Below are 26,450 nucleotides of genomic sequence, written 5' to 3'. Positions count from 1 at the left end.
GCATGGGGTCCTGGATACTAGGGAAACAGGGCAGCAGGACTGGTGAGCGGGTGCCTGAGGCTAACGCCAGAGAACAAAGAAACGGGAGAACAAAGAAATGGGAGCGGCTTTTTTTTTTTTTTTTTCTGGCGATTGCGTTTTGGAAGCCTTAAAGAGACAGGGATCCCAATACTAGGGAAACAGGGCAGCAAGACTGGTGAGCGGGTGCCTGAGACCGGTGCCTGAGAACAAAGAAAATCGCGTGTTTTACCTTTATTTTTTTATTTATATAAATTTTTTTTCTTTCGTTGTTGCTGTTGTTGTTTTGGTTTGGGGAGTGCTTTTTGGAAGTCTTAAAGGGGCAGGACAGGTCACTTAGACCAGAGGCAGGGAATCTGGGGATCTCTGGGCACTCTAACCCCCTGGGCAGCAGGGAGCACAGAGGCCCCTTACAGAGATATATAGTCTCCCGCCGCTCCCCCTCCAACAGGGCTCCACCATTTGGAGGAGCAGCCCGAGCCAGGCCATGCCCACAGCAACAGCAGAGATAAACTCCATAGCAACCAGGCAGGAAGCAGAAGCCCTGTCTGCGCACAGCTGCCAAGCACAAGCCACTAGAGGTCGCTATTCTCCCAAGAGAGGAAGGCCACAAACCAACAAGAAGGAAAGCTCTCCCAGCCATCACTCATACCAGCTCTGCAAACTATCTCTATCACCATGAGAAGGCAAAACCACAGGCAGACAAAGATCACAGAGACAACACCTGAGAAGGAGACAGACCTAACCAGTCTTCCTGAAAAAGAATTCAAAATAAAAATCATGAACACGATGATGGAGATGCAGAGAAAAATGCAAGAGCAATGGGATGAGATGCAGAGAAAAATGCAAGAGCAATGGGATGAAGTCAGGAGGGAGATCACAGACGTCAGGAAGGAGATCACAGAAGTGAAACAAACCCTGGAAGGATTTATAAGCAGAATGGATAAGATGCAAGAGGCCATTGAAGGAATAGAAACCAGAGAACAGGAACGTATAGAAGCTGACATACAGAGAGATAAAAGGATCTCCAGGAACGAAACAATACTAAGAGAACTATGTGACCAATCCAAAAGGAATAATATCTGTATTACAGGGGTAGCAGAAGAAGAAGAGAGAGGAAAAGGGATAGAAAGTGTCTTTGAAGAAATAATTGCTGAAAACTTCCCCAAACTGGGGGAGGAAATAATTGAACAGACCACGGAAATACACAGAAACCCCAACAGAAAGGATCCAAGGAGGACAACACCAAGACACATAGTAATTAAAATGGCAAGGATCAAGGATAAGGAAAGAGTTTTAAAGGCAGCTAGAGAGAAAAAGGTCACCTATAAAGGAAAACCCATCAGGCTAACATCAGACTTCTCGACAGAAACCCTACAGGCCAGAAGAGAATGGCATGATATATTTAATGCAATGAAACAGAAGGGCCTTGAACCAAGGATACTGTATCCAGCACGACTATGATTTAAATATGATGGCGGGATTAAACAATTCCCAGACAAGCAAAAGCTAAGGGAATTTGCTTCCCACAAACCACTTCTACAGGGCATCTTACAGAGACTGCTCTAGATGGGAGCACTAGTAAAAAGAGCACAGAACAAAACACACAACATATGAAGAATGGAGGAGGAGGAATAAGAAGGGAGAGAAGAAAAAATCTCCAGACAGTGTATATAACAGCTCAATAAGCGAGCTAAGTTCGGCAATAAGATACGAAAGAGGCTAACCTTGAACCTTTGGTAACCACGAATCTAAAACCTGCAATGGCAATAAGTACATATCTCTCAATAGTCACCCTAAATGTAAATGGACTGAAGGCACCAATCAAAAGACACAGAGTGATAGAATGGATAAAAAGCAAGACCCATCAATATGCTGCTTACAAGAAACTCACCTCAAACCCAAAGACATGCACGGACTAAAAGTCAAGGGATGGAAAAACATATTTCAGAAAAACAACAGTGAGAAGAAAGCAGGGGTTGCAGTACTAATATCAGACAAAATAGACTTCAAAACAAAGAAAGTAACAAGAGATAAAGAAGGACACTACATAATGATAAAGGGCTCAGTTCAACAAGAGGATATAACCATTCTAAATATATATGCACCCAACACAGGAACACCAGCATATGTGAAACAAATACTAACAGAACTAAAGAGGGAAATAGACTGCAATGCATTCATTTTAGGAGACTTCAACACACCACTCACCCCAAAGGATAGATCCACCAGGCAGAAAATAAGTAAGGACACACAGGCACTGAACAGATGGACCTAATAGACATATATAGAACTCTACATCCAAAAGCAACAGGATATACATTCTTCTCAAGTGCACATGGAACATTCTCCAGAATAGACCACATACTAGCTCACAAAAAGAGCCTCAATAAATTACAAAATACTGAAATTCTACCAACCAATTTTTTAGACCACAAAGGTATAAAAGTAGAAATAAATTCTACAAAGAAAACAAAAAGGCTCACAAACACATGGAGGCTTAACAACATGCTTCTAAATAATCAATGGATCAATGAACAAATCAAAATAGAGATCAAGGAATATATAGAAAGAAATGACAACAACAACACAAAGCCCCAACTTCTGTGGGACGCAGCAAAAGCAGTCTTAAGAGGAAAGTATATAGTGATCCAGGCACACGTGAAGAAGGAAGAACAATCCCAAGTGAATAGTCTAACATCACAATTATCGAAACTGGAAAAAGAAGAACAACTGAGGCCTAAAGTCAGCAGAAGGAGGGACATAATAAAGATCAGAGAAGAAATAAACAAAATTGAGAAGAATAAAACAATAGCAAAAATCAACGAAACCAAGAGCTGGTTCTTTGAGAAAATAAACAAAATAGATAAGCCTCTAGCCCAACTTATTAAGAGAAAAAGAGAATCAACACAAATCAACATAATCAGAAATGAGAATGGAAAAATCACGACAGACTCCACAGAAATACAAAGAATTATTAAAGACTGCTATAAAAACCTATATGCCAACAAGCTGGAAAACCTAGAAGAAATGGACAACTTCCTAGAAAAATACAACCTTCCAAGACTGACCTAGGAAGAAACACAAAAGTTAAACAAACCAATTACGAGCAAAGAAATTGAAATGGTAATCAAAAAACTACCCAAGAACAAAACCCCAGGGCCGGACGGATTTACCTCGGAATTTTATCAGACACACAGAGAAGATATAATACCCATTCTCGTTAAAGTGTTCCAAAAAATAGAAGAGGAGGGAATACTCCCAAACTCATTCTATGAAGCCAACATCACCCTAATACCAAAACCAGGAAAAGACTCTACCAAAAAAGAAAATTACAGATCAATATCCCTGATGAATGTAGACGCAAAAATACTCAATAAAATATTAGCAAACAGAATTCAAAAATATATCAAAAGGATCATACACCATGACCAAGTGGGATTCATCCCAGGGATGCAAGGATGGTACAACATTCGAAAATCCATCAACATCATCCACCACATCAACAAAAAGAAAGACAAAAACCACATGATCATCTCCATAGATGCTGAAAAAGCATTTGACAACATTCAACATCCATTCATGATAAAAACTCTCAGCAAAATGGGAATAGAGGGCAAGTACCTCAACATAATAAAGGCCATATATGATAAACCCACAGCCAACATTATACTGAACAGTGAGAAGCTGAAAGCATTTCCGCTGAGATCGGGAACTAGACAGGGATGCCCACTCTCCCCAGTGTTATTTAACATAGTAGTGGAGGTCTTAGCCACAGCAATCAGACAAAACAAAGAAATACAAGGAATCCAGATTGGTAAAGAAGAAGTCAAACTGTCACTATTTGCAGATGATATGATACTGTACATAAAAAACCCTAAAGACTCCACTCCAAAACTACTAGAACTTATATTGGAATACAGCAAAGTTGCAGGATACAAAATTAACACACAGAAATCTGTAGCTTTCCTATACACTAACAATGCACCAATAGAAAGAGAAATCAGGAAAACAATTCCATTCACAATTGCATCAAAAAGAATAAAATACCTAGGAATAAACCTAACCAAAGAAGTGAAAGACTTATACTCTGAAAACTACAAGTCACTCTTAAGAGAAATTAAAGGGGACACTAATAAATGGAAACTCATCCCATGCTCATGGCTAGGAAGAATTAATATCGTCAAAATGGCCATCCTGCCCAAAGCAATATACAGATTTGATGCAATCCCTCTCAAATTACCAGCAACATTCTTCAATGAATTGGAACAAATAATTCAAAAATTCATATGGAAACACCAAAGACCCCGAATAGCCAAAGCAATCCTGAAAAAGAAGAATAAAGTAGGGGGGATCTCACTCCCCAACTTCAAGCTCTACTACAAAGCCATAGTAATCAAGACAATTTGGTACTGGCACAAGAACAGAGCCACAGACCAGTGGAACAGATTAGAGACCCCAGAAATTAACCCAAACATATATGGTCAATTAATATTTGATAAAGGAGCCATGGACATACAATGGCAAAATGACAGTCTCTTCAACAGATGGTGCTGGCAAAACTGGACAGCTACATGTAGGAGAATGAAACTGGATCATTGTCTAACCCCATATACAAAGGTAAACTCAAAATGGATCAAAGACCTGAATGTAAGTCATGAAACAATTAAACTCTTGGAAAAAAACATAGGCAAAAACCTCGTAGACATAAACATGAGTGACCTTTTCTTGAACATATCTCCCCGGGCAAGGAAAACAACAGCAAAAATGAACAAGTGGGACTATATTAAGCTGAAAAACTTCTGTACAGCAAAAGACACCATCAATAGAACAAAAAGGAACCCTACAGTATGGGAGAATATATTTGAAAATGACAGATCCGATAAAGGCTTGACGTCCAGAATATATAAAGAGCTCATATGCCTCAACAAACAAAAAACAAATAACCCAATTAAGAAATGGGCAGAGGAACTGAACAGACAGTTCTCTAAAAAAGAAATACAGATGGCCAACAGACACATGAAAAGATGCTCCACATCACTAATTATCAGAGAAATGCAAATTAAAACTACAATGAGGTATCACCTCACACCAGTAAGGATGGCTGCCATCCAAAAGACAAACAACAACAAATGTTGGCGAGGCTGTGGAGAAAGGGGAACCCTCCTACACTGCTGGTGGGAATGTACATTAGTTCAGCCATTGTGGAAAGCAGTTTGGAGGTTCATCAAAATGCTCAAAACAGACCTACCATTTGACCCAGGAATTCCACTCCTAGGAATTTACCCTAAGAACGCAGCAATCAAGTTTGAGAAAGACAGATGCACCCCTATGTTTATCACAGCACTATTTACAATAGCCAAGAATAGGAAGCAACCTAAATGTCCATCGGTAGATGAATGGATAAAGAAGATGTGGTACATATACACAATGGAATACTACTCAGCCATAAGAAGAGCGCAAATCCTATCATTTGCAGCAACATGGATGGAGCTGGAGAGTATTATGCTCAGTGAAATAAGCCAAGTGGAAAAAGAGAAATACCAAATGATTTCACTCATCTGAGGAGTATAAGAACAAAGGAAAAACTGAAGGAACAAAACAGCAACGGAATTACAGAACCCAAAAATGGACTAACAGGTACCAAAGGGAAAGGGACTGGGGAGGATGGATGGGCAGGGAGGGATACGGGGGAGGTAGAAGAAAGGGGGTATAAGATTAGCATGCATGGGGGGGAGTGAGCAAGGGGAGGGCTGTACAACAGAGAGGACAAGTAGTGATTCTACAACATTTTGCTATGCTGATGGACAGTGACTGTAATGTGGTTTATAGGGGGGACCTGGTATAGGGGAGAGCCTAGTAAACATAGTATTCTTCACGTAAGTGTAGATTAAAGATTAAAAAAAAAAAAGAAAGAAAGAAAAGGGGGATTACTCCTTGATAGGATAAAACTAATGGTAAATCAAAGATTAACACATGCTTTAAATATCCTTAATTTTGATCACTTAAAGGGTGTCAGATGATTGGCTATGGAGGTACACTTTTCTTATAATATTCCTTTCTCTTAATAAAAAAAAAAAAAGCAGTTCCTGTGTGGTGACATCCGATGAGTTCTACACAATGGTATAAAGGGCATATCAATGTGTTTGCAAAGGGTCTGTTTGTTTTTATACAGAAGATCAAAGCCTAATTTGGCTACCCAGAAAATGAACTAAGATACGATATGAAGAAGAACTTCCAACATCAGCACTCTCTGGAAGACTCATACCAGAAGATGATCATCAAGAAACCTCCACAAAGATCCAGGCAATGCTGCAGTTGTAGCTGCATCCATCCCACTGTTTCCTGGACTTGCCATTGGAATGAAGAAGGAGGTATCTAAGCTGGCCTGTGCATACAGTAAAACAACAAATTTGACTGGATCTATACTGTTGGAACTCAACCAAGAATTAGGAGAAGTGCAACTTGTAGCGCTCCAAAAATCTTACAACTACGGACTATCTACGGTTAAAAGAACATATGGGATGTGAACAGTTCCCAGAAATGGTTTGCTTTAATTTGTCTGATTTCTCTCAGACTGTTCAAGTACAGTTGGACAATATCCATCATATCATAGACAAATTTTCACAAATGCCTAGGGTGCCTAACTGGTTTTCTTGGCTTCAATGGAGATGGCTGGTAATTATAAATCTGCTTTGTTTATGTAACTGAATTCCTATTATGTTAATATGTGTGCGCAATTTAGTTAGTAGTTTAAAACCTATACATGCTTAAGTTACTCTACAAGAAGATATATCAAAGAAATAATCAATCCTCCCATGTTTCCTTCATATGCTACCTCTATAGCTTTTCTTCTTCCTTCCTAATTACAACCCTTAAATAGAATTCATGCCTCATATCGAATTTATCGAGTATCATAATTCCTCCAAGTGGTAAAGATACCTCAAGACAAATGCTGGGCATAGAAGCCACAGGCATAAATCTGCAAAGAAGTAAAAAGCTAACCTTTTCAAACAATATGGCTTCTCTCCCACTTACCAACTTTACATCTCCCTGTATGGCGCTGGAAGATGACTGGTTAGCCAGAGACGGGTAAGATTCCTCAAGGGAGGAACAACCTAAGACAGGCACAGTCGCACGGGGGCCATCAGGTGAGAAATTGGGGATCAATAGTGGTGAAGCTTAGAACTTCAACCCCCCTGTTTTGAGAGACATCTTCTGCATCTGTGGATGTTTTAATGCCCTTGTCTAGCTCAGATTAACACATAGTCTACAGGCACACACCTGATCATCTACAATTGCTCTCTTACAACACTAAACTATGTTTTCTACCTTTATCTTGCATCTACCTACCGCTTCAGCATTTTATTAAAAATAAAAATAATAATAATAATAAAGGGAGAAATGTGGGATCCACATATAAATCAAGTATAAAAATCAAACGAAAAAAAAATTTCTGAATTCAGAGTCTTAATTTTTGATACACGTTAAGTGGTTCACAGCTCAAACTAACCCTATAGAATGGACCAATCTATACATAGGGTTCATTTTATAACTAATATATATTTGAATGTCTCATCTGAAAGTTGTTTTGTTTAAAATAAAATACATGGTCCACCATCACAGCCCCTCACAAAAAATCACTTAAGTACAGGACTGGAGGGCTTTGGACCAGAGTGAATCCCAAGTTCTTAGAGGTCTCTAGGTCTATCCATGGTAAATCCCTCCAGGAAAAGGTAAAGCTTTCATTTTCTACTTAAGTCTAGATATTGTCTGGGAATATAATTTTATATTCACTGTTGTCGAAAACATACTAAACACTGACTGAAATAAGTACTGCTTATGGAGGCCTCTTTCTCTATGGGTTACACTTGGGACCTGCACTCTTGTTCTCTTGAATTTCTTTATTCACTGTGGTCTTGTGCCATTAGCTCACATTATGAAATACTAGGAGAAACTGCCCTTTGAAACTAGTTGCAGTTAGGCTGAGGATGTTGCCCCTCATTCAAAGAGCCACAAGAGAAACTTCTTGGGTTTTAGTATCAGGAAGAGTTGTACTTTCTAAGCAACTGGCTGCTTTTAAATCATGGAAACTGTGACTCACATAACTAGTCATGGTCCTCTCTCTGCAGAGGCTACTTGGGAAGCTCAGAATTTGTAAGCAGACTTACTTATATATCTGTGCCTATATGAGTTTGGTTAATCAGTGATATCTGTTTACACAGAAATCTTCTAATAAGAAAATTTTCTTTTTTAACATGAGGATATAATTACCCAGAAGACTGAGGCTGTTCCCCTGGTGGCCAAATATTCCATTTTCTCAGCACCCAGCTTTCTTGCTAACCTCATCCCAGATCTCATTTGGCTTTCCTATCCTTATTTTCTAATTTAAAACACACACAAACAATCCTGATTCAGTGGTTAAAATATATTTAAAATTAAATGCAGCTTGTTTTCAGTTTATTTGAGAAAGAATGAGACTCCAAAATGTCTTATTCATTAGTTGAGAATTTGGAACTACAGTGCTAAAGATGGTAAGGTTCCCAGGTTGGTTCGAGGAAACTTAACTGTAATACAGCAAATGGTAGTATTAAGAGAAACTACTCTCATTCAAGATAAGCTTGGCAGGGTAATTCAATCCTCATGTTAAAAAAGAAAATTTTCTTATTAGAAGATTTCTGTGTAAACAGACATCATTGATTAGCCAAACTCATATAGGCACAAGATACATAAGTTAAGTCAGGTTAAAAATTTGTAAGCATTTAAATAAGAGAAAGTCCAAGGGCCTTGTAAATAATACATATTTTATTCAGTCAAGTTGACTTGCTCTTTTTTCTTTATATGAACAAATAACTAAAGGTAATTTAATTCAGTGAGAGTAGTGAAGTGAATACAGATCTTTGAAGAACAATAAAATATTAATTTTATAATCCTATTTATTTTTCTAAAGCTTCTACATGATAGGAAGCAAATGCAAATTTTGACTCCGGGTCATTTCTTAATATTCTAAAAGCAGAAAATGTATCTATTTGAATACCTGACTTTTATAAGCAAATTCAACGTATTTCACATAGATAAACATAATAATGTCTTAGGCATAGTTATTCATCGTCCTAGACTATGGCTTATATTTATTGGGCTCTCACTGAGCATTTATTCATTTGAACTCTACCTAGTCAAATTTTCTTGAAAAATTTTAGCCTGTAAAGAAGAATTCTGCTTCTGTTAACCCTTTGTGCAACTTTTAAATGCATGGCTTCAGAGAGTGGTGTGATCAGATTTGGGGCTTATAAACACATTCTGGTGGCAATATGAAGGATGCCTGGTAGAACTAACAGAAATCAGTAGAGGTTGTTATAAAATCCTGACAAAAACTGATGAGGGCCAACACAGGCAATCACTGTGGGAATGCAAAATTTCTCTTGATAAGAGAATGTGTGAGAGAATCGGCTGGGCAAGAAGACCTACTGACTGTGGCGTAAGTAGGGAGAAAAAGTGAAGTAGTTTCTTTCTTGAGAACTGCCTATTGTGAGCGAATGGCAATGAGGGAATGCAGGAAGGCCAGAGTTGGAGAGCTAGGGGTGTGGTTTTGTTTTGACACACTCCATGTGGTAGCAGAACTGGAAGATGAAGGAGGTCCTTGGAAAGAAGGATCAGCCGGCTAGGGGAATGGATAAACTGAGACGAATCTTAAGAGTGCACAGGGTTGAAGCCACGATTGGTGAGTGCATCCAGGGAGACTGTGAGATGGTTAGGATGTGACTGATAATACAGGGCCTCCCAGATTGAAGGCAGAAGAGGTGTAGTGTTAGCAGATGGGTGGAGACCAGGAGGCAGTGGTGCCCTGTATGCCCAGGAGGGAAGGAAGGAAGGAAGATCGTGACAAAAGCTGAAGATGTGCCAAATGGGCAAAAGACAAACAAGCTACAGAAGGAATTTGGCAAGGCAGACTGCAGGGGAACGAGGCACGCGTAGACTAGGACAGAGCAGGCAGCATGAATGTGTAGACCAGTTGTATCATGAGCAGGCTGTCGGGTATCACCCACATCCCGAACAGCACAAACTACACGGTCTTGTTTCTACAGGGTTGGTGACGGACTCTTGCAGAGCAATGATGTACCACAGACCCAGTTTTCTGTTCTGTAAGGTTCCTTTAGCACAGGCCCTCGGCTACCATTCAAGTCATCCCCATAAGGAACAGCACACGGACTCGGGGCAGGACAAGAGCATGAGTGGACAGCACAGGAGGGGAGCTGATGACCCGTAGCAGGGACACTCACAGCTTGGTAACCAAGTTATGCATCCACCAGGAAGAAACTGGGGCCCGTGGTCCAGGAATGTTTCCTTCCGTTAGGGTAGAGGGGGCCTTCGAGTGGCCTTGGGCCGAAGGAGACTCAAACCACCATAGACCTTCTGGGGAAGGACCACCGTCAGGCAGATACCCAGCCCTGCCAAAGCTAACCGCCCCGTCCTCCGAGGCTGAAACCTTCCTTTAGCACAGTGACCTTTCCCAGTCTTGACTATTCCCTCTTTCTGATAAAAATCCTGCTTCTATCTTTCCTTTCTATTTTTGTTCTCTCCCCTTACCACTACTTTGCAGAAATATTATTTCTCATTAACATTGTTCCCACCCCCTCTGCTGATATTTCGGAATATGGCATGTACCCAAGTTAATTTATTTTCAATTTATAACCACATCCTTTGTAATAACAATGCCTTACTTAGATTTCTGAAGAAATATTTACTTCAGAAATCTAAGTAAAATACCAGCTGGGAGCAACTTCTATTAAACAGCAACTGTGAAATGACAGTTTGAAGCATCTGTTTAGTCCTCTGTCCTAAGACACACAAAGGGGTGGCCAGCCAGGGGGAAGAGAGGAGTCCCCAGAACCAAGACAGCCCTGGGCAAAGAATGAGGGCCTTTCCACCTCCCCAGACAGGACTGTAAAAACCCTCGGGTGCAGAATTTAGTGTGGGTTTCAGCTTTGTGAGCCAGGCCAGGGAAAGGAATGTCAGCCAAGAAAATTAGATAATTACTTGGGGAATTAAAATTATGGAGTCGTTTCAAACTCTGATCTGCACTTTGAAGTTAAAGGGTTCTAAAATATAAGAGACCCACTGAGAAGCCAGCAGGAGCTCTACATTGGGGGTTTTCACGAACAGCTTTCTTGTACCCATTTGGCAGGACACTAGAATGTGCTGGTCTTTTATGTAAAGAAGTCCACCCAAAAAGAAAGAGTTGCATCTTCCTGCAGAGGCAGGGGGAGGTAGAGAGAACAACCTGTCCCCTCACACCCCACCCCCCAGTCAGCGTGAAATGAGAAAAGTGCTGGCGTTGGAGGACTTGGGATTCAACCTAGCTCCACACTAGCCGTCTGATGTTAGGTTTGCTACTCTAGTTCTTTGAGCTGCAGAGTCCTCATATGCAAAATGGGAGAAATGGATGAGATAATGCAATGAAATGTGTCTGGCCCATGGGAAATGCTTAAGTAAAAAAAGAGTGTTATAATTATTGTATATTTAAAATGGAATAGTAACAGTACCTCTTTCACAGTGATCTAAATTAGATAAGACAACACATATTAAAATGCATAATACATAATGCTTGATGTCCAGCATGTGATCAATCAACATTAATTCACTCTGGAGCCTCCCTTTCTTCTTCTTTCCCTTTAAAAACTGGGGGAATTTGTGCCAACTGTAATGCAGATATCCCTAAGGCAGTAAACAGCTTCAGTGGCAAGGACAAATTTTACTAACATTATGATAGCTTTAATCAGAATTTGAATGGAACCAATTCTCCCAGGGCTTCTAATCCCTGGATTGATTAGCCTCTGCAGAGAAAAGAATTTGGTATAACAAAGGTGTCTGTGATACCTACTACTACCTCCAGGGGATTTAGAAAAATCAAAAGTATCAAAGGCTTTTGTTACAATAATCTTACCAGAATGAAACTCAATGAATGCAGGACTCTGGTCAAAGTTTTATTCTTTGCTGTATCCCTAGTGCCTTCCACAATGCCTGGTATATAGTAGAAACTCAATAGATATTTGTTAAGTGAATGAATATGGCTCACAGGCATATGTTATACATCAATGTCTTTGTCAAAATTTACTCTCCACAAGGATTAAAGAAAGAAAAATAGGCATTAGAGATAACTGGCAGTTGCATTGGTGAGAGACAACTGACGTAGTATAAAATAATAATACATGATACTGGCCTGACTCAGGAATACTGGGGATTCTAATAGAGCCCTTCATCTTTAGCAAGGTCATAAAACAAAATTATTCCAACCTAAATAAGAGAAACTCAAACATTCCTTACCATATTACCACTACCTTAATTTGTAAGAAGTTTACAGGTTACAAAGCCTTCACAAATTCTCTCATTTAATAATTGCTGGCTTGCTTGCACTTTTGTTAGAGTCCCTATTATAGGCAAAGCCAGTGGGGGATTAAAAAAACACGAATATGATATGAGAGATGCCCTCTCAAAAAAAAAACAACAGGATTTCTGCTGTTGAAGAGCTCAAAATGTAGCAGGGACCAGCAAACCCTTCAAGGGCAAATTCTAATTTCATCTACTGATCCAGCCACACTTGAACCAGGTGTTCTATGTCCACACATGCTTCCTTTTATTCATATTGCTCTACTATTATGTCAGATATTCAGAACTCCAGAGATAGTTATGAACCCAAGACCACAGAATGCTGGTTTCTAATCCTGTTGTCCACAGTTCCTGTTCTTTCGCACATGTTAAAAACTTAGGGGATAAAAAAGAAATCCACCAATTCTCTTTTCTAAGGTTCCAATATTCTGAACTCAATTGTCTTCAGCCTCGCAAATGAAATTACAAAGGAATTACAAAATGAAAACAGGCTGTGCTGCAAGGTGGTAACTCTTTCCTCCACTCTTAAAGAAGAAGAAAAATGGAGGCCACAGTAAAAATCAAGACTGGGTTCCTTCTTATTCCCTAGGGTTAGAAGGATGCAGGGAAATGATCCTGTGATAGTATTATGCACCTGAAATTTTTGCAGGAATAGTTTTTCAAGTGATTGTGGATTAAAGTTAATTACTATGGAAACATTATTGCCAGTAGATGACTGTATGTATCCATACTGGAGGTTATGAAACAAGAAGTTTTTTGCAGTTTGGTTACTTTTAATTAATTAAAACAAAGAGGCTTATTATTTTCCGCTATATTATCTTACACACTGGTTCTTCTGACCTTTGAAAATTCTTCTCAATGAAACAGATGGTCAATCTTAAAACAACACACCCACAACCATTACCAGTAGCAGACATTTCTGACATGGACCTTTCTTCTTCCTATACCAAATTCTGTTCATCATCTGAGATGCCCCAGTATTTGGGATTTTTCCTTGTGTTTTTATTTTTTATAAAGGAAATGCTTTTGAGAAACTGCATTTCCAACACATCTTCTTCCTGAATGGAGTCTACTTCTTGATGCTACTGAAGTGACAGTCACTGTACTGGAGCCCCCTCCCCACTCCCTGCTCCTCCTTCAGGGGTTAGACCAAACCTGAAGGTCTCAAGGCCTGGCAAGTATCGGCTGAGGAGCCAAAGGCAGAGGAGCAGGAGCACTGGGAAAGGAGAAGAGGGAATGAAGTCTGAGGTGGCTGCGAGTTCAGCGAGAAAGTAAGAAGGAACAGTCCCAAATCCGAGCCCCTCACTCTGTTAAGAAGCTCGTCAGCCCTAGTCTGGAATAGAGGGTTGGGGCCTGTTTTCTCTGTGCCCACCGAGCACGAGGCTCTACGACAGCCTCAGCAATGGTGGCAATATACACACATGGGCATTTAAAACTGCAAATACAAAGAAGCAGTCTAGGCTGCTGGGAGCTGGAGTCCCTGGTGGGCTGGGGTGGGGGCACGTGAGAGAGCCTTTCTCTGGCCTCCTGCTGCAGCTGACACCTGCTAATGGTCTTCCCCAAACTGGCGAAGGTAGCTGGAAGCAACTACCCTACAGCTGTGTGAATACCTGCTAGCAGCTTGCTTGTCTACAGAAACATTTCAGTGATCTCAATGAGAATGAAATCATACTGGTTTCCTTGTCTGGAAGATCTTTTTTAATAATTCAGAGATTGGGGAAGAATAGGTATAAACATGGCTTGGGAAAACAAAATCCTATCTTAAAATTCCCTGAGAGTCCTCTGTATTCAGATATATGAAGAGAAAGGAAGGAAAAGAAAATCATGTGTCTGCCTGGGCCCTAAACATGGTCACTCCTGGCTTTTCACTTGTACTTGTTAGTAAGCAGTTCCCCATACACAGCCTTCACTCATGCATTTTCTTATGCTTTTACTGTGTGCTGTCACTGAGGAAGAAAGATGCCCTGAACACGGTTTCCTCTCCCCAGGGATGACAGTCTAGTAACAGAGGGGCAGGCATTTGGGAATGAATGTGGCATAACTACACAAGGTGTTGGGGAGACAAGTAAGGGGCCACCATAAATATGATTCACACATTGGCCACATGTCGGTGTGCCCAACAGTGGCTGGCATGGATGCTGAGGGAATAGTGGTGGGCATGGAGACACAGCTCCCGAACTCCCAAACCTGCAGTCAGTCAGACTAGTGGGGGAGTCATTACTCAGTAAATCACAAAACACTTGCAAAATTACAACTGGTAGAAGTAGGGCGGTGAGAGCTCACAGGATGCAGAACATCTTCACTGGGGTCCAGGCGACTGAGCAGGGAGAGCTGAAGACCCTTAAGACAGAGGAGGGACATGGGTACAAGGGAGTAGGGTGCTTGGGGAAGTTGAGGAAAGGTCAGTGTGACATGAACACCCCCCAAAATGGAAAAGTGATACAAGGCTAGGGAGGCATGGGACCGACCCTGCAGGGAAATGTAGGCCATGGTAAAGATTTGTGACTTTATCCCAAAAGCACTGAGAAGCAATGAAATACGTTTCTTTTTCCTTTATCTTTCTTCAAAAAAGATTTTATACAGGGAGTAATGTGGGGCTGGGAGGTTTTAGAGGGCTTATCAAGAGTTGGCCAGTTTTTAAAGGATTCTAAACTGGCTGAATTTTAAAGGATTAGAAATTTCTGTATGAAGGAAGGGAAGTGTGTTTCAAACAGGAATTACTGTGACGGCACAAAGGCCTAAAGCCATGTGGCACCATCAGGAAAACGGGAGGAGTCAGATCTGGTAGATGGGAAAAGACGAGGCAGAACACAGGGTGGCATGTGAAGCTGAGAAGAGGGAATATTCCAAAAGCCTCCAGTAAATTTTAAGCAAAGGGAGCAGAGTGGCTGGGTGAGAACACACACATTTTGGAGTCAAAGTCAAAGCTCTAGGTTCAAATCTTGACTTTGTTCCATATAAGGTCTTTAAATTGGGTAAATGACTATACTTCTTCCTCACAGAAATCATCCACCCAGCCTCCTTAGCCTGGTGCCCAGCACCTAGCTCAGTAAGTTAGCTACCTGCGCTTTAGAAACCTCATGGTCAGGAGAGCAGGGTACAGAGGGGACCCTCAGCAGAGTATGGGCACAGCCACCTAAGAACAACGACGGGCTGGACTCATGTGGTGGGGATGAAGAGAAGGGGATGGGCCTAAAAGGGGTCCAGGCAGAGTGTGGAAGAGCAGGGGGCTAGGTAAGGGGAGCCATGTTGGACGAGTGCCCAGCTCCCGGCCTGGCTGTGCAGGTGGGCTGATGTGAGTTGCCCACTGCATGTCTGAGGGGGACTTGCAGGAGGCAAGTGAGTAGTGAGCACTGCGCCTGGTGCTTGGGCCAGAGGCCGGGGCTGGAAACAGACTTGGGAGTCAACACAGAGGTGGCAACTGACACCATGAATTGCAATAAAATTACAGGGAAAGTACAAAGATGGAAAAGAGGAAGGACCAACCACAGAAACCTGGAGAGCATGGACATATATGCCTTTGGGTATATTATACTCTCAGGTGAAGGAAGTCCTTCAGGTGGGGGGAAAGAGGAGCCCAAAACAAAACAGGTCCTGAGACTGAATGACGGGGTCAGGATTCTGCCTGATCAGCATCTGCTCTAATTTACTCACCCACCCACTGGGATTTCCTTTTTTTGGAGTTTCAGGTTTGGGGCTAAAGCACTAAGTTGCCACTAAAAGCTGTGCTTAACGTCTCCTTAAGCTTGAAGGCCTGTCCCAGTGCTGGAATCCTTTTATCCTCAGTCTTAGAAGGAAAGGAACAGAACACTACACTCTAGTACACAGTGAATACTCAATAAAAATTTGTTGAAATGACTAACAAACAATTGGATGACCAGGATAGAGGATCAATGGCTTTTTCTGGCTCCGGTCTGTCTGTAAGGGACTATATTCTCGATCAACTTAGATTTTTGTTTAGTAAAGGGCAAGTGGGGTTTTAGGTAAGAGATGCTTCTGCCTACTGAAATGATTTCTGGTTACATCACTCTTAGAGATTGATGTAGGGAAGGGATAATTACATAGGGAAAATATTTGTATTAATTCTCAAATGTGGAAGGGCAAAGAGAAATATATGAAGGCATTAAATGAATAATTCTGTTATAGTGTAATAATATTCATAATCATTATGAACTGATCACATAAGTAACTTTAAATAAGCTAGGCCAAAGGAGCAGGTACTAAACCCACTCAAAAAAATTATCCCAGGAACAAAAGAATAAATACCTTACAATATCTAAAATGCCACCCATTAAATAAAACAAATGATTACCCAAAGAACAAACATAATCAGCTGAACACTGATGAACATTAACTGGCAAAGTATGAAAATTAATATATGAAAGATACATAACGGGAGAGAGAGGAGTGTGGTAAGTGTACAGAGTGCTACAAATTAAGCTAATACCAAGGGCCAAAGAGATGTTTTAAAATCATGCCTGAAACATCCAGATGCTCTCCTGAAGCTACCACACCACACACAGAAGTTCTCAAAGAAGCCGTCTTCCTCGTGCCAAGGAGTGTCCCCTGATCTGTGATGGTTATTTGGGATGACTTTTCTTCTTCCTGCTATATTCTCCTAACTGAAGTTGAGTCACTCTCTAATCCAGCATATTTAGCCAATCACTAAGATCTATTAATTCTATTTCTCAGCATGTCTCCAACCAGTCTTTTCTCTCCATTACTATCACCATTGCTCTAGTCAGACATTCACCATCGTTTGACTAGACTGAATAATGCAATTACCTCCCAACTGGCCTCCATGGCTTTAGGGTCCTTCACGTTTGGGGTGATCTAGCTAAAAGGTGTATCTAAAAGGCTTTCGACCGCCTAGGAACACGTTCCAGCACCCTGGCATGGCAAACAAGGCTCTCGGCCACCGGTGGCTCCACCCACCTCATCTCTCCACTCTCATCCTCTCCCACTGTCTGCCATCAGTGGCACCAAACTCATGGTAGTTCCACACACCCAACACCCACGACTTTGTTTTTTGGCACCTGTTCCCTGTGCTTCTGTCTCCCTTCCTAGCAAATCCCTGCTCAATCTTTTTACAGCTTAGGTCAGCCACCATCACTCTCTTCACCACAGTCTCCTTTAGGGTAAGCTATGCTGCCCCTCCTATCTGCTCCCACAATACCCTATTCAATTCTCTATCAGTACATGGCCTTCTTGCTGTTGAAAAGTTCTCAGCGAACCTATTACTCTGTGCACCGAACTACAAGTTCTTCTTGGGTAAAGATCATATTCTGCTTATCTTTTGTATCTCCAGCAAGGAGCAAAGGGTCTGGGAGATGGCAGGTACCTAATAAATGTTCACTGAATGCAGACTAAACCTATCTCAATGTATCAAAATTAAGTACTACAGTGATAGAGTTCTTTGGATTGCTCAATAAATACCTGGTACAGAACATGGGTCAGCATGTTTAACTGAGTGGGTTAAATGGCTGCTAGCTACCACAAATTAAAAAAATTTGGCAGTTGGAATACCAGTGTTCTAATTTATTCTATCTGCTAAAATAAAGAAGTGAGTTTGGAATACCTGTTGTATGCCAAACATTTTGTTAAAAAGTTAAGCAACTTTAGTATTGTCAGTTTGTAGATGACGTAAATACCAGGTCCACATACCAAAGTCACAGAGCTTGTAGCTGGTTGGCCTCAATTATGAACCAAGTTTTCTTGATTCAAAGGCCAGAAATCTTTCTAGTCAAGACTGCCTTGCTCATGATTCTCATTCATACTACTGAGAATGATACTTTCAAATTAGTTCAGGAATCACAAAATTAGGGAGGGAAATAGGGGGAAAAGAACGCTAGGGGGAAGTTCTAGCTTCAAGTCACTGCGACTTTTACTTATCATGATAGATGATTTTTGTGAGCTTTTAAGAAAAAAACCTATTATACTTTTAGGTAGAATTCCAATAACGAGTGGCTATGAAGCCACAGAGAAAATCAAGATGTCATAATGATACACTGCATCATAACTTTGGAAATTTCAAATCTGCTTCCTAAAATAGGAGTGGTAGAGATTAACTGAAGGAGCCCTATTCAAGGCATTCCCATTACTAATCTAGACAAGAGCCAGGAAGACTTACCTTAATTTAGCTACACCTTGCTAAGTCTAGAAACTCACAGCTTGGTTCATGCAACTTATCTAGTTTTACTTAATTTGGTTTCTGAAGGTTGAAGTTTCTTAAATTGGCTAGGAACCAGTTAACTGAGAAAATAAATGCCAAGACAGATGTGAAAATCTATTACCTGCTGAAGTGAGATTCAGTGTGAGGGGAGGGGTCATAAGAGGAGAGATAATAGGATATGAAGTGCCCTTCATCTAGGACAAAGTATGCATAAAGCTATCTAGTCGTTAAAAGGCAGTCAATTTTCTCTGATGCTCATTACAACAAATTTCAAACAGAATGTTTTGTAAGTACATTTCGCATTAAAAAAAGTATTACCCTACTGTTAATAGAGTAATTTAACGGTATTTTAAGGAAATCCTATTTACCTAAAATTGCTTTTTGTGTTCTAACTTTACTCCTCACTTTCTTAAATTCTTTTATTTTCTTTGCCCTGATCCTCTCATTTCTTATTTTTAAATTATAACAATTATTTCATTTTATTGAATGCATTCTTATAAGTTTTAAAAATGCTTTAGGGGCTAAGATGAAGTATAAATGGGTAACTGCAATTTTGAAATTTAAAAACTAAACTAAGTAACAGCAATGGCACAGAGATCTAATAATTTTTTTAACAGTTCCCTATATTGTCAAAAGTAAAAAATAATATTATTTCTTCCCATCCCCAAATTTAGGCTGCTGAATATTTTAAATATTTCCTTCTCTAAGTTAACTATATAATTTTTATTTATTTTCAAAACCAAATCACTTAGTATGGCAGTATTTACCAACCATAAGGGAACAAATTTGTTTTTGGAAATTCCAAGCATTAATAATAGCGAATACTCCACCTTTCAAAGGTCTAAGGAACTGTTTTTCTTCAGCACAAATGGATCGCCTCTAGTTCTTGCGGGGCTTTGTAGAAGAAAGGGAACAGGTAACAACTGCTGTAATGAAGCGCCACAGGCTACATATCTGAGCCCAACAGTATAAATTAAAAACAAGTTTAAGACTTTATCTGGGAAGAACTTCGAAAATTTAACAGTAGCTGTTTTCTTTTTCCCCTCCTCCTCTGTGTTCTTGCACAGCCTGTAATAAAAAAGCAGTTCTCACAGAAAAATACGATTTGTTCAACATTTTATAGTGAGCAAAACTCTTATTTGGCTGCTTATAACAGAATTCTTATGGTTTCTTAGATTCTTCAAAATATATATACATGTGCATTTCAAGACTTACAAAGAGGAAAAACTTTCTACTGGGGGAAAGGAATCCTAATAATCTTTCGGTTAAGAATACCAGGAAGCAAAGTGCAATATTTTATGCTCACCAACCTGATGGCTGTCCCATATGGTATGTCAGTGTAGCTCTAAATTGAGTCAAGGGATAGAAGGTGAAAAAGAATAAAAGGATGGAATTTCCCACATGTCAGCAAATTCTGGTTGAAGGCAGGTTTTAGTTTGAGAGCAAAGTAAAAATTTTCCCAGTGGGGAGGCTGGAGTAACATTTATTAAAATGAATGTATTTAAGGACTTAAAGTTTCTAAATGAGGAAAGATGTATAAAGTTAAAACTGAAGTGGAAGTTAGGGCTAGAGGATTCAAACGATCACTACCATACCATATTATTTGTACATTATCTGCATATTACTATATGTGACTAACAAAACATCATTCCGACAACCATCTCTGCAACACCACTACGTTTGGTAAATCTCCGGTGTTTGGGAACTAATTCAATTTCCATGTTTCCTCTAAGCGTTTTGAGCTGTCCTAGTGTGTACATTCATATAACCATAGCACAACCTTACAACAAACAGCAGGGCCATCTTGTGTTTGTATTCCATTTACTCTGAGGCCCTAGTGCAGTGATATATATAATATATATACATACATATGTATACATATACACACATACATACTATGGGTTTTCAAGAAATCTTAGGACCAAAGTGATTTGCCCATGTGTTCCCAGGTGAAAGAATATTTGGCCCTAGGGTCTTCAATTGAGCTGTCCTGCTTGGAAAGAGAAAGGCGCTTGGTGTTAATACTATTCACCTTAGCATTCTTGGTCAATCAGTGGCATGTGGGGCAGAAGGCAGTCAATTTGATAAGACCTGCATCGATGAAGACTGCGACATATGAAGGAATCCCTCTGTTTAGTCCCTGCCTTTTCCAGGAGGTGGAGATTCCAGGTCCTCAGCTTTCAGTTCAGAGAGAGAAGAGACTCCTGAATATGAGTCATTACTTAGTTCACTCATTAAGACCGCAGAGACTTCACTAGTGCTGCATTCAGTTGTGTAGTTGGTAGTAACTGAAAACTGACATTTATCAACAGTCGATAATTTTACCAGTCATGAAGCTGGACAGCCTGCTTAGTTACTTCAGCTGTAAAAAGAAACTGAAAATAAATACCTTTGGGTTGATGTTTGTAAAACTTCTGAAGGCTGAGCCAGAGGATACATGAATTGTAGGAAGTTTCTATTGAGGAGTGTGGAGTTGTGTTAAAAGCAGTGCACTGGGAGCTGAGTGGCTTTCTACTTCTCCTTTCAATATTTACCAGTTGTGAGACCTCAGTCTAGCTGCTTATCCTTTCTATGCCTCATTTTTCTTGTCAACCCATTTTACCCAGGACTTAGTTACCTCTGACCAAACTCCAGTCAAATGCTTTGGCCATAATTACTGACATCTAGTCCCAATGTGCCCCTTGCATTTTACTTCCCTTATGCCTTATTATCTGTGTCTGCAGTTTGTTCACCATGCCTACACGTTCCTATCTGTGGTAGACACTGTAGGTAACCCAGCAGGCATTTCCACAACCCTTTTCTCTTTGCCACCTTCCACCATAAGCTCCAGTGTAGCTAGATTCTAAGTTTCCAGTCACTCAGTCAGCTAGTGACAGAAATGTAACAGTCCCTTAGATACTATATGAAGTCTTCGAGAAAGCTTCCAAGGAAGTTTAACCTTTCCTCATGAAAAGGCTTACCCTTTCCTTTTATAAAGATATGCTATTTGGAGTTTCAATAGCTATTTGCAACCATTAGGAACAAGCATGAGAGTGAAACAGACTGAAGACACCCCGACATCATCTAGCTAACTCAGCTCGAGCAGTTACGTTCTTCTAGACCCTTTCTCTGTGAGAAAAATAACCCCCCTACTCAAGCACAGTGTAAAGGATTCCTATCACTTGTACTCATAAGCACTCCTAATGGTATTATTTATTTTTAAGGTGGCACTTATGAGGTCAGTTCCTCTATTACACAGCCTTTCCTCCTTTGTACTTACTCTGCTGATCAGCTTCAGATAGTACTGTGAAAATTAATAAACGGAAGCCCTGAAGAGGAGCTCTCAAGCCGGCACTTCCATGGCAGCTTACTTCACACTCCAGGCAGGAAGAGGTTCGCTTCACTACCTTGCAGGAGGAGGAAGGTTTTCCCCTGGCCCAGCAACAGCCCAGCCAATGAGATACCATCACCACCCTGAACTCTCTTTCCTCCAAAGCAGCCCCCCCTGACTTCCTCCTTTTTCTCTATGAACATTCCTGTCTTTGTACCTCTCCTTTGTTCTTGAGACTTGCCTGTGGTTTGCCATAGCTAGCACATTCCAAATTAGCAATTCCTCTGCTATTCCTGAATAGACTACTTTTGCTGGTAAAATAATGGGCTCCTATATTTATTAAGGTCAACAGTACTTACAACTCTTCTAACATTAATGGGAGGCTCATTGTGATTTGCAGATCCTAGCACAGTGTTTTAATGTACAAGTATAAAGAAGATTCAAATTTAATGTATTAAGGAGTTCTGACACACAACTGGGTCAGTACTTAGCTCTTTTTGCCTTTTCTCACATTTTATAATAATATACTTTTTAACCTACAGGAGGAAATGGCTGATAAAAATGACCTCTGAATACATTTTCCTCTTGTTTCTCAACAACAAATGTTTATAAACATATACTAGTAGGAATTGTGCTAAGCACTAGGAATACAGAGGTAAGACAGAATTTCTGCTTTCAAGGAATGAATAATGCAGAGACCAGTAAACTAACAAATATAATAGTGTTTGGTGTATGTAATAATAAATATGAGAAGATGGTGCTTTCTTAACACCCACTTATCTTCCACTTTAGCCTGAAACCAGCTGTCAGGTATGGCATGAATCACAACTTCCCATCCTCTTACATTCTAACTTACCTTCGCCTCCTTCATTCCACTGATGGAATGAACTCCTGTTCAATACCAATCCTACTACCTGTGCTCTCAGACATGCCATTTTCCCCTCTTGTGCAGTCTCTCTCTAGCAGTTATCCACACTCTCACATTATGTAAACCAACCTCCTTGGGGACAGTGGGGGAGCTCCACACTCACTGTGGCAGTTGACTTCTTTCTGATTCACTTCTCAACAACCACAATCTGGGTTCTGCTTTAAATACCTAACACTGTTCTGCTAAAGGTCCCCAGAGATCTCAATACTGCCAACTCCAGGGACCATGGATAAGTAGTTATCCAAGTGTGGCCCAGGGATACTGGAGGTTTCTGAGACTTTTCAGGGGATCCATCAGGAAGACATAATATTAAGAAGACATTTGCTATTTTCACTCTCATTCTCTTATGTGTGTACTGTGGAATTTCCCAGAGGCTAGATGACTTGGATATATGAATAGCCTATAGACAGAAACAAATATAAGAATCCAGGCATATTCTACGAAGCCAGACATTAAAGAGATTTGCAAAAACATCAAATAATGGCACTCTTGTCACTGATTATTTTTTGGAGAAGCAAAATGGCTAATTTTCATAAAAATGTTACTTATGTTAATATGTCAAAGATTTATTAATTTATTTAAAATAGGTGTTTTAAAATGTTTTAGTTTTGATTTCTAATATGATTAAATATGCTCCACATAAACAAAAGCTTTTTGGGGTTCTCAGTAACATTTAAAAATGGAACAGGATACTAAGATCAAAAGTTTAAGCACTGCATTCTTAAATGGTCTCTTCTTGGCCTCCTTCAGTGGCTGTTCTTCAACCAACCCCTACATTTTGACAGTATCCTCAGCCCACTAATTTTTTCACTATAATCTAGGATTTCTAAATCTTGGCACATTTGACATTTTGGGCCAGATAATTCTTTGCTATAGGGAACTGTCCTGTGCTTAACAGCATCCCTGGCCCTAGCTACCACATGCCAGTAGCATCCTCGCACCCAAGTTTTGACAACCAAAAATGTCTTCAGACATTATCAAATGATATTGCCCCAGTTGAGAACAAAATTTCCTGGAAATTTCTCCTAATATCAAGATTTTAATTCCACTTATGATAACAATTCCACTTACTGAGTGACTACTCCGTGCCAGGCAGAATTCTAGGCAGTTGATAGAGATGCACTAATTTAAACTTCTCCACCCTCTGAGACAGAAAAATCATCAACTCCATGTTATAGATTAAGAAACTACAAAACAGCGAGGTGAAGTGTTGTGCTAAGGTCACACAGGACTGAGTGGTGATGACAGCTCTAGCCCCGACTGCTCACCTGATCTGCACTCTTGTGAATAACTGTCGCTGCTGGGCATCCCAGGTGACATTCACCCAAGATGACCCAAAAATGAATTCAAGTCTTGTCTCTACAAGAATAGCTATTTCTGTATTTCTTAAGTCAGTTAATGGCTTAACCTCTCTGTGCCTCAGCTTAATTAGCAACCTAGACATCATCCCAGACTGTTTGGATTTTTTTCCTCCTTATTCCTGAATCTAATTGTTCACAGAATTCTATAATTTTACCTTCTAATTATTAATTATGCCTTTTCCCCTCTATCTTCCACTAGTCCTGCCTTCATTAGAGCCCTAATTTCTCCTCAGCACTGTTGTAATCAACTCCCATTAGGAGTCCTTGTTATCTAGCCCTCAAAATTATCATCTACATTGCTGCCAGCAATCTATCTAAAATGCAAATCTGGCCCTGTTACTTTAAGACTTAAAACTCCTTACTGGCTGCCTGTTAGCTAAGAATAAAGTCCAGGTTCCTTAGCATGGCCCCTAGGCCCTTGAATATGTGGCCCTTGTCAGTCAGTCTTGTCCTCTGTCACCCTCTGAATCGTGTTTAACTGTGCAACAATTAAACAGCCTTCTACCATTTGCCGTTACCTGAGCATACTATGCTGCTTCCTGCCTTGGGTCCAGTGCCATCGTCTGGGACGTGTTCTTGACTCTGCCCTCTGTACCTGCCTGTCACGACACTTACCACAGTGTGTGAGACAATGATCTCTGCAACTGTGTCCCACAAAGATATGTAAGAAAAGCCATTGATGGCAGGTGCCCTGCTGAGCCCAAAGCTCTCATCTTTCTATCTCTGGGCTCTGGTCTGACACTGGGCAAAGTAGTTGCCAGGTTAAGTGTTTTGGAGGCATTGAAATAAAACAAATAAAAAATCTCATAGGACAAGGACCTGTTTGGATAGGGGTAGGGGATGTGGATGAAGAGAGTCAAGAAATTCTTTGTCCTGAGAAGTTCATGACTGAACTGAATCTGAAAGGAAGAGGAGGACTCAAGACAAGGGCGGCTGAAGGGCGTGCTGGATAACAGTACACGGGGAAGGGGCTGTTTCGGAAATCTGTGATATAGAGCTGTAATACAGAAGAAGGACATGTATTATAACAAGTAAGTTTATTATCTTAGGAGATGATACTAGTAGGACGCTCAGGCCCATAATTTCAGGAAACAAATGTAAAATTAGTACCAGATTCCTTTGTATAATACATTTACATGTGGGTAATAAATTTAGCTCAAAAGCATTACTCCAAGTGTAATTTGAACAATTATTTTCTACATGTGTATTACCTTATAGGAGCTCGTACAGAAACTCATTTCCAATTTTCTATCAGATGCAGCTTTGAATGATTTTCCTGCAGTTCACTCCTGTTGACTTAGCATTTATTCACTTTATAAAACTTAGCCTCATATGGGGATTCACCACCTGACTCAAAAATCATTTCCAAATGGAATTTTAGAGATGGAAGGATCCTTAGAAATTACCTAGTCCAATAGGCTAATTTTACAAAAATGAAAATGGAAACATTAAGGTTAAGTGACTTATCCAAGGTTATATATTCCCCAAGTTACTACTGGACTTCTCTACTACGTGCTCTCACATCTACCCTAACCCTGCCGCTGTCTCTTCAGTGTGTAACCTGTATGCTGCTTCCCAGTTCTTGTTTATTCTCAGTAAATTTAAATGACAAAATATCTTCTTCCAGACTAGTGAAAATTGGTTTCACTTATTCACTTCCTTATTTTTTGGATTCCTCCAATAGACTTGGTTAAGCTCTTGGTGCTAAGGACTTGGCTACTTTTTTGTTTAAAATTCCACCAGTATCTATACTGTTTATAATAAATTTTACAATCCAAAGCCTAAGTCTTTAGTAAAACTATGCTCCTCCCTGAAGAGTTTCCTTTAATCAGTTGAATGAATGATTATGATTGATGTGACTTCACTGGTATGAACTAGATGTTGTTCTCAATTTGATATGATAAGTACCTTTTCTATGCAGGTATCTGAAAATTACACAGTCACTGCTTGAGGGGTTGTTTTATCAGGTAACTGACAATGTAGGAGGTCTACTCATAATGTCTGGCAGCTCATGTACCCACTGGGAGGGAGGGGCCTATCTAACCAGATCTGTTCCAGAGGTCGGCTCTGCTTCTAGGACATCCAATCTATAGGCTGGCCTGCCATCAAAAGTGAGACCTGGGGACGAGGGACGAGCTTATCAGATTCTAGCTTTGGGAATATGGCTTAAACTCAGAAAGGACCAGGCAGTTAGTAGAAAACACCAAATATGAAAGGATGAAGAAAGAAGATCTATTAAGATACAGAAAGGATGGGTCAGAAGTTACAAGGAAG

General features: G+C 40.2%; 1 protein-coding gene across 2 annotated transcripts in view; it reads right to left on the bottom strand.

The window, feature by feature from the left end:
• LYRM4 (LYR motif containing 4) overlaps nt 1-26,450 on the bottom strand; it is a 159,326-nt gene that overhangs the window by 131,854 nt on the left and 1,022 nt on the right. The gene's annotated exons all lie outside the window — the stretch shown is intronic.

The sequence above is a fragment of the Manis javanica genome, chromosome 16 (assembly GCF_040802235.1).
Source record: "Manis javanica isolate MJ-LG chromosome 16, MJ_LKY, whole genome shotgun sequence".
NCBI lineage: Eukaryota > Metazoa > Chordata > Mammalia > Pholidota > Manidae > Manis > Manis javanica.
Note: the sequence above shows the minus strand (reverse complement) of the source record. Positions and strands in the feature narration are given on the sequence as shown.